Below are 17,717 nucleotides of genomic sequence, written 5' to 3' on the forward strand. Positions count from 1 at the left end.
GGATGCTACCACAGTAAATACATAAGCCTATTATTAATGTCCTCTCAACAGTTTCCCACCAAATTATTACCATCCCAATATTATTTATAGGGAATACTTACTTATTACAATAGGATGAGTGCTTCCATGGACAGAGGAGAAGGATACAAAGTAAACGCTTTTGACAGATTACCACATAATAAGGTTGTCAGAATGGATATCAAGAGGTTGCTTAAAGGATAAAAGAGAATTGTGTGACAGGAAGGGTAGTTAGTGTGTTGCCTAGGTATGACTGTGGTGAAATGAGGCAGAGAGCAAGGATTATGAATGATATGCTGGCTGAAATGTGTGAGGAGACGAGAGTACAGTTTGTTAATGTGTAAAATGAGTTTGAGGGATGAAGTGAGCTGTATGGGAGCAATGGACTGCATTTGATTGGTTATGGTGTGAGTCGCTTGGAGAGACTGCTGCTGGAAGGTAGAGAAGTGACTAGAGAGAATGAATCAGATCAAGTGGGAAGTGATGTGGAGGAGCAGGAGAGTAAGATAGGAGAGATTGAAGAGGTGGTTATGAATGGGGAAGTGAGTGGTATGAGTATAAAAAATGAGAGAATGGGTGTGCAAGAGGAGCAGGATGACCAGGGATCAAGAGGAAACAGTTGGAATTGAAAAGGGTTTTAAGAAGAAGCAGAAAGGGAAATGGCCACAGTCGAGCATGGAGAGATCACATCGAGTGAGTGTAGTATCAGTGGAACTAGCCTGTAGATCCAGAAATGAGCTACTCTGTTTGTATACAAATGCTAGAAGTATAAAAAACAAGACAGATGAAATGGTTGCACTAATTGCGTCTGTTCAGCCAAAGATTGTTGGAATAAGTGAGACATGGTTGGAAGAGGGCGAAATCCTGACAGGAATAGAGATGGAAAGGTATGATGTGTTTGTAAGGACAGAGGGGGTAAAAAGGGAGGGGAGTGCTATTGATGATAGAGAAAGAGTTATGTCCATATAAAGTGGAGATGCAAGAGAGAAATAGTGCCAGTAGTTTTGAGGCAGTATGGCGTGAGAGAGAGGGGAATGGAATCAAATACTTGGTGGGATGTTGTTATAGACCAGAAAATGTGGATGGTGATGATAATGAAATGTACAATCAAATTAGCCAAGTAAATAAGAAAAGGGTGATCATTATGGATGATTTTAATTATGGCAATATAGATTGGAATGATGAGATAGCAACTGAAAGTAAAGAAAATGAGTTTCTTGAGTTTTTGAGAGATAACTACCTCAGACAGTATGTAACAGAGGGCACACAAGGATTGAGGGTCTTGGATTTGGTCATCTCATCAGAGGATGTAATTGTAAATAAGGTATCAAATCACCCACCAATTGGTGAGAGTGACCATGAGGTGATTACCTGGGTGGTTGCCAGCAGTGCGAGGACCTCTGTGAGAAAAGGGTATATGTGGAACTACAAGGGGTGTGATTATGAAGAGCTCAGGAGACAGCTTGTGGGTATAGCGTGGAATGAGGAGTTAGTTGGAAAAGAGATCCATGCAGCTTGGGGGATTTTCAAAAATTGTTTAGTAGATGCAATGTGAAAATGTATTCCAAGGGTGAGAAGGTTAAATAATGTGGGTGTGAGATGGATGAATAAAGAGATTAAGCATGCGATACAGAGAAAAAGAGCATTTTGGAGGCAGCATAAGAGAAGTGGAGATAACCAATTCCATGAGGTCTACAAAGACCAGGCAAGGAGGGTGACTTGGTTGGTGAGGGTAGCTAAAGAGAGGTATTAACAGCAGTTGTCTAATGAAGCCAAAAAGAATCCTAAGGAGTTCTTTCGATATGTAGCCAGCAAAAGAAAGAATAATTATGGAAGGATGACATTGATTGAAGAAAATGGTATAAAGACAGCTGATGTAGAATGTGTGGTGGAGATACTTAATGAGCAGTTCATAAAGATCTTTCAATTTTGTGAATGTGACTTCATGGAGGGATTGAGAGCAGTTGATGATGGGGAGGAGAGACTGACTGTAGGTGAGCAAGCGGTTCATGGGGGGGGGAGTTGAGTAAACTAGATGTTAATAAGGCTGTGGGACTTGATAATATATCACCATGTATTCTGAAAGAATGTGCCAGGGAGTTGACATCTGTCGTGACATATTTTTTTAATATGAACCTTGTACTCAATCAAGTTCCTAAGCAGTGAAAGGAGGGCAAGATTGTGCCACTTCATAAAGGAGGTGATCAAACTCAAGCATCAAACTATAGCACTATCTGTGTGTCAGATGTTGTGGTTAAGTTGTTCGAGAAGCTTGAGGGAACGAAGATCCAGAGTTGGGTTGATAACAGTGGTATTATCTTTGATGGACAGCATGGATTTGCTAAAGGGAGGTCATGTTTTACTAATCTACTTACTTATTACAATAAAGTGACTGCTTCCTTGGACAGAGGAATAGGATACACAGTAATATACTTGGATTTCGCAAAGGCTTTTGATAGGGTACCTCATGATAGGTTGACAGTCAAACAAGAGCAGATGGGGTTGGATATTAGATTGGTGCATTAGATTGGAGACTGGCTATCTGATAGGTATCAACAAGTTGTGTAAGGGGGAGCGATATCCTGGAAAAGGAAAGTCACTAGTGGAGTGCCTCAGGGGTCTGTTTTAGGTCCATTCTGTTTAACTTGTATATTAATGATATTGGTGAAGAGTTGGATTGAGATATTCAGTTGTTTGCAGATGATGCAAAGTTGTGATGAACCATGAAGTGTAATGAAGATGTTGTGACCTTACAGGAACACCTGAACAGATTGAGTGATTGGGCACAGAAATGGGGATGTGAATTCAACGTTGCAAAATGTAAGGTTTTAATATTTGAAAAACAAATATGGGATGCAGAATTTATGCTTCGTAAGAATATATTGTTGATGGTAGAGGAAATAAGAGATCTGGGGGTGATAGTGGATAAGGATCTGAAATTTAGGAGACACAGCCAAAATTGTGAAGACAACACAAAGGCTTCTGGGAATGATGCGGAGGACACTGACATGTAGAAGTAGGGAGATTCTTGTTCCGTTGTATAAGGCTTTGATTAGGCCACACATGGACTATTGTGCCCAGATTTGGTCACCGGGTTTTCAGAAGGATGAAAAGATGTTGGAAAGGGCCCAAAGGAGAGTGACTAAGGTAGAATCTGACCTCTGGAATGTCAAGTATGAGGAAAGATTGAGAAGATGTAATTTGCAGAGTCTGGTGGACAGGAGGAAGAGGGGGAGATATAATAGAGACCTACAAGTTGGTAAGGGGGTTGTTATAGGATCAATGCTAGAGAAGTTTACAGAGAAGAGTGGGAGATCAGGGGAAAACCAGAGGTCATCCCTGGAAACTGTATAGGGGAGTGAGAGGCAGGTTTTTTTCGTGCAGAGTTGTGAATGATTGGAATGCTTTGCCTGAGAATGTGGTGACTGCAAAGAGTTTGAATGTGTTTAAAACACGGTATGATGAGCTGTGTGTGTGTGTGATAAAAGGACCTTCCAGATGAGTCTTTGACTCTATGAGGTGTTGGGGTGGTAATAATAATATATCACATGGAATTCTAATAAGTAAACTGCAGCACATGGGGATGGATATAGGACTGATGAGATGGATAAGAGGGTGGTTGATGGAGAGATATCAGGGGAAGTTTATTCAGGAGTAGCGTCCAAAAGAAAGCCTGTGACTAGTGGTGTGCCGCAAGGTTCTGTTCTTGGACTGCTACTGTTTAGTTTGTACATTAACAATATGGGAAAGGATCTGAGAGGAGCTGTTCAGTTGTTTGCTGATGATGCAAAGTTGGGCAAAGCAATAGTTAATACAGTTAATGTCAAAATGTTGCAGGATGATTTGAATAGATTTTAGATAGACATCTGTCTCTCTCTCTCTCTCTCTCTCTCTCTAGCGACTGAATGAAACGTTATTAGCATGACTGAAAGGTTGATTTATCTCAAAGATTCATGGATATGTAAGTCTAGATCTTCATACAACGGCCTCAGTGATTTGCTAAAACATATAATCATTTTGAAAATACTTAATGTGATATTGAAATATTAGACTTATCCAAAATTCTATTATTTAGCGAGAACTTTTAAATATTATTTAAAGAATAAGGCTTGTGTTGAAAGTTTTTTCACTTCGTTATATTATAAATGAAAGATTCCAAGAAATTATATCTTGGTTTAATCCTTAATCGAAGTGTAAGCAAACAAAGTTTTCATATGAAGTACCTTCATGATTGGGCTACTTGTATATAGAGGCTAATGACTTCACATCAATTGTATCCCATAATACAAAAAGTACACATCCTATTGGGTGTGTATAATGCACAACCAAGTGAAAAAACTTTCAACATCTCTCTCTCTCATCCAGAGTAATTTAATAATAAGGTGATACACCTTTTCACTACTGGGATATATATATATACAGGGTGTTCGGGATAAATTTGACAGTTTCGTAAGGAAAAAGAAAATCTTCTTTGTATCTATTAAATTTAATGAATTGACAAAAAAACATTACAGGCAGAGTTAATTACAATACTATCAACAAGATTTACTCAAAATAACCACCATTAGCATCGATCACAGCTTCAATTCTGCTTCGGAACCTTGAACAAGCTGATGCTACAGTCTCCCTGGGAAGGGCCGCAAAAACTGTTTTAATTTTATCCATTAACTGGGCTTTTGTATTACTGGAAGTGCGATTGGTGTCTTTTTCAACTGCGCCCCATACAAAATAATCCATGGGGTTAAGGTCTGGGGAGTTTGGAGGCCAAACATTTGGACTGGTGAAGTCGTAGAAATTTTCAGATAACCATTTTTGACTTTTCCCAGAGGTGTGGCAAGGGGCCGAATCCTGCTGCCATACATACGGCCTACCATTGGCTACCCTTGTTATCCAGGGCTTGACTACAGTTAGCAACTCCACGAACAAAGCCCGAATTCCAATGCCAGGGTTCTTCAACACCTGTTCCTGCAGATTTGCGAGGAATTCTGCTGTACGAACGCAATCAGATCGTCTGCTAGGGATCTTTCTTCTTGCTACATCCTCGTAGTCACCATTGCAAGTCTCTAGTTCATGCCTGATTGTTTTTACTGTATTCAGGGAGCATTGGGCAGCAGTCGTAATATCCTTATTTTGATGGCGGGCACGAATCATCATGATACAAGTTATTCTCTTCCATGATTCAGGTGGGTTCCAGCTATCCATCCTTTCTGACATCTTGTATATGAATGAAGAAGGGTCCAAACTTTTAAATGAAGAGAAGTGTGTGTTAATACATGTAACTTACGGAAAAATATAATTAATTATAAATATGTCAAATTTATCCCGAACCCTGTATATATGACTTCTGCTTTACTTCAACCTTGGTATCCCTTCTGAGTATGGCTTCCAATGATGATGAGGTTTGCTCACTTCATGGGGAGCAGGAAGTGAGTAACCTCATCATCATTGGACTTAATGATGATGAGGTTGCTCGATGATGAATGACAACTGAACTTAGTGCTGGCTTTTAGCTGTAAATGAGTGGAGGCATTGCTGAGTTTCCTGTCCTGGAGTGATTCAGTTCAGGAGTGGTGAGTTTTTAGTAGTGATTCTTTAGGGTCACTTGGTGAGATTTACTGGTAGAGTGATCTGTAGATCACTCAGAGTTTTTGGAGAGGTATCCCTATACTTCATGTATAGGGATACCTAACAAGTAACATACCTCAGTAAAGGATAGTGGACCTTCCCATAATACATAGCATTATAACCCAAAAGGATGTGTTTTGCATTATGGAGTACTAAGGCAACTGATGTGAAGTCATTTAGCCTCTATATCCAAGTAGCTCAGTTGTGAATATACTTCACATATTTTGTGTGCTTACACTTGAATATCGGATTAAACCAAGAATATTATTATTATTATTATTACTCCAAGATCTCCATGGAGTCGAAGGCAAATCTAGGAGGTCATCTAGGTGGTGATATTGGGGTAATATCCTTTTTTATCATAACTGGTAATTAATTTACGGAATTAACAACGCATATAAAGTATATTAATTAAAGATAACTTTAATGAATCACTTCTATATTTCGGCAATATCACATTGCCATCTTCAGGAACATAAAGATATGGTATGTGCACTAAGGAACTAACAAAGCAAATGAGGAAGAAAGTAAGAAACTAATTTTGTTCCTAAAGTCCTAATGGTGCCCTCTTGCGGGCTAATTTGGTAGTCTTGGCAGTTGGGCTGAAGTTCTCATAATGAAAGTCTCCCAAATTTGGTGCAGTTTCATGCACCCAAATTTGTTGAGGTTAGGAACGTTTTTTAGAGCTGCTGAAGATTCTTTGAATAATCTTTCGTATTTAAACTTGCTGCGATGGATTATTTTTGTTTTCTTCCAACGAATTTTATGGTGGGTATCTAAGGCATGGTCTGCCAGCCCAGAGCAGCTGTACTGGTGAAACTGGATGTAGTCTTGGTGTTCTGAAATCCTGATATTTGTTGTTCTGCCTGTTTGGCCAAAGTAGGACAATTTGCAGCTGCAAGGGACCTGGTATACACCAGGTAGGTAGGTCTAGGGGAAGTGGTTGGTCTTTGGTAGAGCGGATAAGGGATGCCAACTTTTTATATGGTCTGTAACAGGAAGTAAGGTCATATTTTTTGAGGATATTAGTTATTTTTTCAGAGGTGCCCTGGATGTAGGGGATAGTGATAGACTTGGTGTAGTCTTTATTGTGGGGGGGGGGGGAGGGGGGTTGTGGTTTACAGGTTTTAGTATTTTTGGATTTTTTTGGGGTTATAGCCATTGGCTAAGAAAGTGTTGAGGATGTCGTTTAGTTCCATAGTCAGGGCCTTGTCATCTGAGCAGATTAATTTTGCCCTGTTATATAGTGTTTTTATCACCCCATATTGTTGTGAGGGGGGGGGATTGCTGGTGAATGTATCTGCCAGTGTGGGTGGGTTTTCCGTAAGCAGAGAAAACCAAAGATCCATCAAGCTGGCGGGTGATTAAAGTGTCTAGGAAGGGGAGGGTGTTGTTTTCCTCTTTTTCTAAGGTGAACTGGACTCTGGGATGTTGGTTGTTTAAGTGTGTTAGGAAGGAGTGGAGTGTGTCTGAGCCATGTGGCCAAATAGCAAACACATCATCCACATAACGAAGCCAAATAGTTGGTTTTTGTGGGGCGGAGTTTTTTTCTCTGAAAAAATAACTAATATCCTCAAAAAATATGACCTTACTTCCTGTTACAGACCATATAAAAAGTTGGCATCCCTTATCCGCTCTACCAAAGACCAACCACTTCCCCTAGACCTACCTGGTGTATACCAGGTCCCTTGCAGCTGCAAATTGTCCTACTTTGGCCAAACAGGCAGAACAACAAATATCAGGATTTCAGAACACCAAGACTACATCCGGTTTCACCAGTACAGCCGCTCTGGGCTGGCAGACCATGCCTTAGATACCCACCATAAAATTCGTTGGAAGAAAACAAAAATAATCCATCGCAGCAAGTTTAAATACGAAAGATTATTCAAAGAATCTTCAGCAACTCTAAAAAACGTTCCTAACCTCAACAAATTTGGGTGCATGAAACTGCACCAAATTTGGAAGACTTTCATTATGAGAACTTCAGCCCAACTGCCAAGACTACCAAATTAGCCTGCAAGAGGGCACCATTAGGACTTTAGGAACAAAATTAGTTTCTTACTTTCTTCCTCATTTGCTTTGTTAGTTCCTTAGTGCACATACCATATCTTTATGTTCCTGAAGATGGCAATGTGATATTGCCGAAATATAGAAGTGATTCATTAAAGTTATCTTTAATTAATATACTTTATATGTATTGTTAATTCCGTAAATTAATTACCAGTTATGCCTAACCAACGTATAAGTCTTACTACTAGAATCCTTTTTTATCATACACACAGCACATCATATCACACCTTAAACACACCCAAATTCTCTGCAAATAGCACACTCTCAGGCAAGGCATTCCAATCATTTACAACTGTGCATGAAAACAACATGCTTCTCACACCCTCTTTATACAGTTTCCAAGAATGACCTCTGGTTCTCTCCCCTGATCTTCCACTATTTTCTGTAGAACCTTTCCAACACTGATCCTATAACAACCCCTTAGTAACTTGTAGGTCTCTATCATATCTCTCCTCTTCCTCCTATCCACTAGACTCTGTAAATTGCATTTTCTCAATCTTTCCTCATATTCGACATTCCAGAGGTCAGAAACTACTTTAGTCAGTCACCTCTGGGCCCTTTCCAACATCTCTTCATCCTTTTGAAAACCAGGTGACCAAATCTGGGCACAGTAATCCATGTGTGGCCTAATCAAAGCCCTATACAATGGAATCTACCTACTTCTACAAGTCAGTGTCCTCCACATCATTCCCAGAAGGCTTTGTGTTGTCTTCACAATTTTGGCAATGTGTCTCCTAAATTTCAGATCCTTATCCATTATCACTCCGTATACAAAATATTCTCTTATTTCCTCCATCTTCAACAATATATCCCCCACCAAGCATAAATTCTACATCCCATCTCAGTTTCCCAAATTTTAAACCCTTACATTTCACAACATTGAATTCGCATCCCCATTCCTGTGCCCAATCACTGAATTTATTCAAGTCTTCTTATAAGGTCACAACATCTTCTCCACTCTTCATAATTCTTTCCAACTTTGCATCATCTGGAAACAATTGAATACCTCCATCCAAATCTTCACCAATATCATTAACATACAAGTTAAACAGTAATGGCTCTAAAAAACTTCCTGAGGTAGCCATTAGTGACTTTTCTCTTCTGGGATATTGCTTGCCCATACACAATTTGCTGAAAACTATCAGATAGACAGTCTCTGATCCAGTGCACTAATATAATATTCACTCCCATATGCTTTAGTTTGACTATCAACTTATCATGCGGTAATCTATCAAAAGCTTTTGCAAAATCTAAGTATACTACTGTGTATCCCTCTCCTCTGTCCAAGGAAGCTGTCACCTTATTGTAGTAAATAGATTACTAAAACATGACCTCCCTTTAGCAAATCATGCTATCCATCAAAGATAATACCATTGTTGTCTTGGTATCTCCTGGCAATTTCTTGGCATCTTTACTTCATAATAAGCCTTGTGTGTTTATCATAGTTTAAAACAATGATTTATATAACGAGTGTCACAAAAAAGAAATAAAGCATAAAACATTTTTAAAACTATTACTGAAATATATAATTGAAACAATATTTGAAATTGAAACACTAAGGCACACTAACCCATTCAATACTTCAAGTACAGCACCATATAAGTGAACCTTCAGTTAACCAAACCTGCAGTTGACCTGCAAACTGACCTCCCAGTATAATTAAATATTTGAAGAGTTACTGTATACTATTGAAATGTATATTAATTTCCTAACATATAATAATCTAATTGACAAATCTGCACTTCTCATTTACCAGATAAAAACTCCAAAATTCCCAGAGTCATAGTTGAGTGCAGTGAAAACCAAATGTAGGTTAATAATAAAGTTAACTATCATACTTAATTTACTAGGGTGGTAAAAAATGGCACTGCTAAACTAAATTTAATTACAGATTTGACAATATTTGTAAATATCACACTGATATTTTCAGAAAGAATCCATAAAACAATGACCACTATACCATATCAGTACATCTAATGTTAGTGGATGGTTAAGACTGAACTCCAGTCTCCAGAGGTTGTCTGGAATTTCAAATTAAGAAAAAAAAAAGCTAGGAGAGCAGTATATTATGTCCAGTGATATGTTTGTCCTGCTAGTATCTATTTTGCAGGATGAAAAACTTGACTTCCCAGGAGGGAGAGGGGATCTTCAATTCAAAGATCCTTTAGATAGGACTTTTTCAAACTTTTTTTTTTTTTAAAGGGATCTTTCAACCTCCATATGAGCTCAGCTAACTCACCTCAAAAAAGTTAAGAGGTCCTTTAAAAAAAGGTCTAAAGCTTCCTCCCCTCCTTTCCCCTTATAAAGAATCTTTGCATCTCCCTACAGGAGTTTTCAGACATGTTGTGACTGAAAAAAAAAAAAGTCATGAACACAGACACAAGAAGGTTTATTAAAAAGGCATTATTATTATTATTATGTGGGTATCTTCATGGAGGCAGAACACTCATTGTGGGAGACCCACCTCTGGCAATGCATTTCACCCATTCACCATCCTCGAAGCAAACAATCTAGTCCTAATACCCTTGTTAACCACACTCTTACACAATTTCCAGGGAAATTGCTCAAGGGAGAGAACCCCTTGTTCTCTCCCCTATTGTACTGCACTGTGCTGAAAAAAAGTCATGAAAAATACACCTCTGTATTTTCATTCATCAGTTTCATTCTTATAAAATCCCATTAATAATTTATATGCTTCTATCAAATCTCCTCTCTTATGCCTATCAGCTAGATTTTGGAGCCAACAGACCTTCAATCTATTCTGTGACTTCAGTCTTTGTGAGTGTTCTGTGGAATTCTGTGGTCTGTCAATTCAAAAAGGTAGAACAACAATGGATTTCAGAAGAGTTAACAAGCTAATGCTACAGTGATATAGTACAGCATATATAAGATTACTACAGATTATTATTATTATTGCACAGCACATTGATGGAGAAGTCCTAAGACTCATCATGGATATATCTGATTAAAAATGTTATAGTTTTCTTCTTCTTCATGTAGCTTCCTCAGTGAAAGGGTGCAGCACTACATCCTTCCAATTCTCTCTCTGTTGGTGGCTTTCCTTTTTGTTTTTGCATAGCCATGTGATCCTGTCCATGATCTTATATCTTCAAGCCATGTCCTTCATTTTTTGCCTCTTGATTCTTTTCTCATAATTTTTCCTTCTAAAAGTGTTAGTATCCTCTGTCCTGCTGAACCTTTCAGTACATGTCCTGTCAATCTCATCTTTTGCTGGATCATTTCCTGTAATAAATATCTCTGTGTTTTCATTCTCTGTAGGACATGTGACAAACACAGATGAAAAATAGAGATTTTCAAAGCCCTCCTATAGCACCACATTTCGAAGGCCATTATCTGTTGTCTTACTCTCTTCTTGAATATCCAAGTCTCACTTCCACACTAATGTTCTTATAATTTTTTCTTTGTCTTGATATCCACAGAACTTCTGAGCAGATCTTTATTTTTCCAGAAGGCATCTTTAGCTATGACTGTTCTTATTTGTATTTCTTTATCTTGCTTTCCATCTGCAGTAAAGTAGGTGCCTAAATCTTTGTATTCTGTTGCATGTTCAATTTTCATATTGTTTATGAATATATCTGGCTCGGGTCTGTTTTATTATTATTATTATTATTATTATTATTCAGGCCTGCATGGAGTCAAAAGACTCATCGTGGGAGGTCCCACCTAAGAAACACAAAGTCTATCATACCACTCCTTAAACTCATTGACCGTTCACGCTCTCACCACTCCATCAAGCAATGCATTCCACAGTTCAACCACCCTCCATGCAAAGAAACCACTTCTCACCCTCTTGCTCACAGTTTCCTTTCGTAACTTCCAGGGATGGCCTCTTGTCATCACCCCTTCCCACTGTTCAACCAAGCAAAAGAACTCCCCAGTGTTAACCCTGTAACCACCTCTCAACAGTTTAAAAGTCTCAATCATATCACCTCTCCTTATTCTATCCACCAAACTTTGCAGTCCACATTCCCTCAGCCGATCCTCATAACCAAAATTGCACATTCCTGAAACCATCGTTGTCATCCGTCTTTGTACCCTTTCCATTAATTTATCCCCTTCAAATCCTGGGGACCAAATTTGAGAACAATAGTCTAAGTGTGGTCTGATCAGAGACTTATACAACGGAATGATAACCCTTTTATCTCGGCAAATCCTTCTCATAATTGCAGCAATCCTCTGTGTTACCGTCACCACTTTTGCAATATGTCCCCTAAATTTCAGGTTTCTATCAATCATCAACCCCAGATTTCTTGTCTCCCCTACTTCCTCCAGTATAACTCCTCCCATAGAGTATGCAGCATCCCATCGATGTTTCCCAAACCTCAAGACCTTACATTTTGCTGCATTAAGTCGACATATCTAGCTTATTCAAAATCCTCTTGCAGGGCTGCTGCATCCGCACTATTATTAATAATCCTTCCCAGCTTCGCATCATCTGCAAACAACTGAATATCCCATTGCAATCCACTGACAATGTCACTGATATAAAGGTTAAACAGTATAGGTCCTAGTACTGTGTCCTTTGGGACCCCACTTGTAACCCTCTGCCTCCTTGAAACTGCTCCACCATACACAACTCTCTGATATCTATCAGACAGCCAATCCTGAATCCAGACCCATGTGCTGCAACTTAAATATCAGCTTATCATGTGGCACCCTATCAAATGACTTCGCTAAGTCTAAGAAAATTGCAGTATATGCCTTTCCCTCATCTAATGTTCTTGTAACTTTATTATAAAGGGCTAGCATATTGTTAAAGCAAGAGTGCTATTTCACAAATCCATGTTGACTCTCACAGATAACATTACCCTCATCTGCCCAATGCTGTATACGGTCCCTCACTACTTTCTCCAAGATCTTAACAACTACTGATGACACACAAACTGGCCTATAATTAGACACTTCCAATCTGTTGCACCCTTATGCAATGGCACTATCTTACCTTCCTTTCATTCCCTGGGCACCTTTCCTGCAGCCAGACTTTCATTGAAAAGCAAGGTTAAAAGCACTGTCAGTTCCCCAGCACGTTCTCTCAAAACTTGTGGTGAAATACCATCCAGTCCCAAAGCTTTACTGACATCCAGAGTACTCAGTATCTGAAATACAATCTCCTCCTGTACCGCTAAACCTCAAACATGCCCTATCCCTCTAGCATTAAAACTGACTCCTCTAGGATGAAATACTCCAGTGTTCATTGAATAATTCCACTATGTCCTCTGCATCAGTCACTCTGTTCCCATTTTTATCCCACAATATCATTCTTCCACAATCATTTCTCCTCTTACTGGCCACATAGCTAAAAAATTCCCTAGCATTTTGTTTGGATCTTAGGGCCAATCTCCTCTCATATTCCAGTTTCGCTTTCCTTACCACACTAGTCACTCTTCTGGCCTGTGTCTTATTATTCTTTATGCATCTTCTCTTCACCTGCCTCCTTATATCTCTTCTATAGCCTCTTTTTCGCATGCAATTCCTGTTTAATATTGTTTGTCATCCACTTTACTCCAATTTGTGTCCTCTTCTTCACTCATGATATACAACTTATCATTGCTGCTAACAAATATTCTTTCATAATTTCCCACACACCAATGATATCCTGGCCTTCCAATTCCTCCCTCCATGAAACTTCCCAAAGTTGATGTGTAAGACCATTATAATCACCTGCTTTATAATTCCACATAAGTTCCTGTCTCTTTGATACCCCTGCATGCTATTCATTTTCCAAGTCAAAACCATATGGTCACTCTCTCCAACTGGTGGGAGAGATGTCATCTCAGTTATTATCAACTCTTAATCCAAAACTCTTGAACCTCTTGTTCCCTCTGTTACATGTTGCCTAAGACATTTGTCCCTCAAGAATTCTAGAAATTCCATTCCCCTATTGCTACATGCATCTTCCTCTCTCCATTTTATACTATTGTAGTTAAAATCTCCCATAACAATCATTCTTTTTGCACTTGCCAAACTTAACTGTCTAAACATCTTCTGGTCCCCATCCTCTATGCTCCTGGGTCTGTAGCAACACCCCACTAAATATCCTGTCTTACCCACCTCTACTTCACACCATATGCTCTCAAAATCATTTGTCTCACTGCCTTTCAAAGCCTCCACTCTTAGAGGACATAGGTCATCACTTATCGTAAGCAGTACCCCACCACCATGCTTTCCCTCCTATCCTGCCGAAAAATGCTGTACCTGTACCCAGCGACTTCTATTCCTGTTATTATATCCTCTTCTGTCAACCACGTTTCAGTGATCCCAATAATTTTTGGCCAGGCTGATGCTATCTGCGCCACCAATTCCTCTCCCTCATTCCGGATACTCCTGGCATTAGTATAAAGCATATAAATGCCATTGTTTCTATACCCAGCATTATCCCCTCTAGATTCCACTGGGCTCAGTGTTATCTGATGTTGTCCCCCTTCTCCCAAGTACCCATTCCCACAAGAGGCCACCACTGCTACCATCCTCCCTGGGACACACTGACTTTTTCAGAACAGCAATCTCTCCAGATGCTTACGTCCTTCCTCATTCAAATGTAAGCGGTCTCTTGCATACAATTCCTCTCTTTCCTCAAACGCACTCCAAGCATCCACATATACCAGTCCTCTCTTGTCACACATTCTAGCTATTATGTCATTCAATATTACTGCTCTTCTGCTCAGCTCATCATTATCATACCTAGGCAACACGCACACTATTTTTCCTCTCTATGTCTTCTTTTGTACAGCCTCAAGCAAAAATCTCATATCTCTCGCTGCCGGACTTACATTACCACTCAAGTCATTTTTTCCTACCATCACAATCATCTCATCCACCCTTTCACCTCTCTTAATTGCCATACCCATCCTTTCTATTGTTCCTCCTGGCAAACACTCCTTACGCATCCTATCTTGAACACCACGGATCATTGAGTCGCCATACATTATACCTCTTACTATTCCCTCTCTCCTATTGTTTCCATTCTCTCCTCTTCTTTCATTCCCATAGGTCTCTCTCATTCCCTCACCTCTACTGCTATTCTCTCTTCTAGCATTCCTATACCTCTCTCTCCTACCACTGTTTCCATTCTCTCCTCTTCTAGCACGCCCATACATCTCTCTCCTACTGTTTCCATTTTCTCCACTTCTAGCACTTCCATATCCCTCTCTCATTCCCTCTCTCCTACTGTTTCCATTTTCTCCACTTCTAGCACTTCCATATCCCTCTCTCATTCCCTCTCTCCTACTGTTTCCATCCTCTCCTCTTCTAGCATTCCCATACCTCTCTCTCATTCCATCTCTCCTACTGTTTCCATTCTCTCCTCTTCTAGCACTTCCATATCTCTCTCTCATTCCGTCTCTCCTACTGTTTCCATCCTCTCGTCTGCTAGCATTCCCATACCTCTCTCATTCCCTCTCTTCTACTGTTTCCTTTCTCTCCTCTACTAACACTCCCAAAATTCTCTCACTCCCCTACTCTGATTCGTCTTGCATTTATCCCTTCTATTCTCCTAATCTTATCTTTCATGCTTCTGCTCTCATTCACAAGACATTCCACCTCCTCTTTCAGCTCATCTATCTCCCTCTGCAGGTCAGTCACTCTTAATCTAAATTCACTCTCCCAAACAAAACCATCTCCTAAACTTTCACAGTCACTCACACCTTCCACACTATCAACTATTATTTTCTCATTCATATATATATATATATATTTCATTCTCTCCTATCACACTGCTTGTCTTCCTACATTCATTCCTCGTTCCTGGAGCAACAAGGTTGGATTTTGATATTTTTAATGCGCTCATTTCCTCCAACTGCCTGCATTTTGTACACATACGCTTTCCGCTCTCTTTCCAAAGCCATATATCCAATTCCCGAGATGCATACATGCCGCAAGTACTGCATGCCACAAAGTTCCTTATGATATTGCTTATAATAGAGTTTTTAAATGGCGGAGGACTTGGCGATACGCCACTTGCGACTGCAGCTGAATCTGCCGTTTTCTTTTGAGATTTTCATAAATTTGGTCTTTTTTGCATTTATATCTAATCCAAATTCTTTACCTTCTTTAATTAGTGGTTGTAGTAATTTGATTAATTTATTTTTGGTTTTCAGCTATTAGAATGGTATCATCAGCATATCTAAGATTGTTGTATTTTATACCATTGATACTAATTCCTATTTTTTGTTTTCCAATCTTTTTCATCACTGTCTCACTATAGATATTAAAATAGATTTGGTGAAAGGATACAACCTTGTCTTTTTATTAAAGGATACAACTCCTCTTTTTATTTTCACTACAGAAATCTCAGAAGCCTAAATTTTTAATAAGAATCAGATATTTTCAAAATTTTGGTAAGGAAACGAAGTCATTCTGGTTCAAATTAGGGCAAGATAGCAGCATTTCAGCAGTCCCCACTTGAATAAATGCTCAAATTTGTTGTTGGTATTTTACCTTTTTTTAAACTGTCAGTTAGTCACATTGAATATGATCAGTAAGTTGCCAATAAAAATATTTGGTTATATACCTTATTAATAAACATTGTTGAGTTTACATATTCAAATATTGTTTCTCCCTCACTTGCTCTCTCTCTCTCTCTCTCTCTCCAGAGGTCACATTACTTGGCCCTCTCTACTAGTTGAGTGAAACCTTACCTAAAGGGTGATAATTTTCATAACTTGCATTTAAGTTACTTTAGGTATGGTGTGCATTTAAGGACAAGCAATGATTCAAAATACTGTTTCTGATTAGCATCTTTATTATGACCAGTGCCCCCCCCCCGATTGATCCTATGGAGAGTAGTATATGTATAATCTTCTGCCTAGACGTGATTGTAAAAGGTGCATTTTTAGTGAAATTTTAGTGTTCTTCATTTCTTATTATTGCTGATCCTTCAGTTAAGAGAGTCTGCAAGAGCACTGGATTTTTTATGTGCACAGACAGGAAAATGTACGAATCTTACCTCCGAGAGAGCATACAATGGAGGTTAATCATTAATTACAAGGGACATTTGTTGAAGTGATTAGTTTTCAGATAAACAATATTTTATTCCCTAATGTTTTGAATTTATTTTTCAGAAGTGTCCTTTTTTAGGCTTTAGTGATTCATTATTAGTATTATTATTACCATCTGACCTCCATGGAGTCAGAGACTCATTGTGGGGGGTACACACTTTTGCAAACAATGCTCATCCAACTGTGCTTTAAACTAATTCAATGTGATTACATTCACAATACACTCAGGCAATGCATACCACTCATAACCACTCTCCATGCAAAGAACCTGCTTCTCGTTCCTCTGCTCACACCCTCCTTATACAGTTTCCAGTGATTACCTCTTATTCTATCCCTCCCTCTCCCAATCTATGAAGAATCTCTTTCATATTAACCTGATAACAACCTCTGACTACCTTACATGTCTCAATCATACCCCCCCCCCCTCCTATTCATGAAGCTCTGCAACTTACATTCTCTCAATCTGTCCTCATATTCCACATTCTAAATATCAATGACCTTTGTGAATCTTCTCTGGACTCCTTCCAACATATCTTTGTCACCATGAAAACCAGGTGACCAAATCTGCACAGAATAATCCATATGAGGCCTGATCAAGGCCTTATACAGTGGCATCATAACTTCTTTATTTTTACATGTCAGAATCCTCTGCATTATTGCCGTTATCTGAAGTGACATCTTCACAACTTTTACAATGTGTCCCCTGAATTTCAGGTCCTTGTTTACCATCACTCCCATATTAGCATCTTTATTCTGACAATAGGCTTTTTTTTCCAGTTGATTCTATAATTGATATCCAGTCAATCCTATTTGTTGTGACTAATTTATGCCTGTGTGTGTGTGTGTGTGTGTGTGTGTGTGTGTGTGTGTGTGTGTGTGTGTGTGTGTGTGTGTGTGTGTGTGTGTGTGTGTGTGCGTGCATGCGTGCGTGCACGCACACACGCAGACAAGAAGTAAAGGTGATGGGTTAATGATATTATAAATGTG

The sequence above is a fragment of the Typopeltis vanoorti genome, chromosome 1, assembly GCF_054136105.1.
Source record: "Typopeltis vanoorti isolate ZY-2024b chromosome 1, IOZ_Tvanoo_1.0, whole genome shotgun sequence".
Lineage (NCBI taxonomy): Eukaryota > Metazoa > Arthropoda > Arachnida > Uropygi > Thelyphonidae > Typopeltis > Typopeltis vanoorti.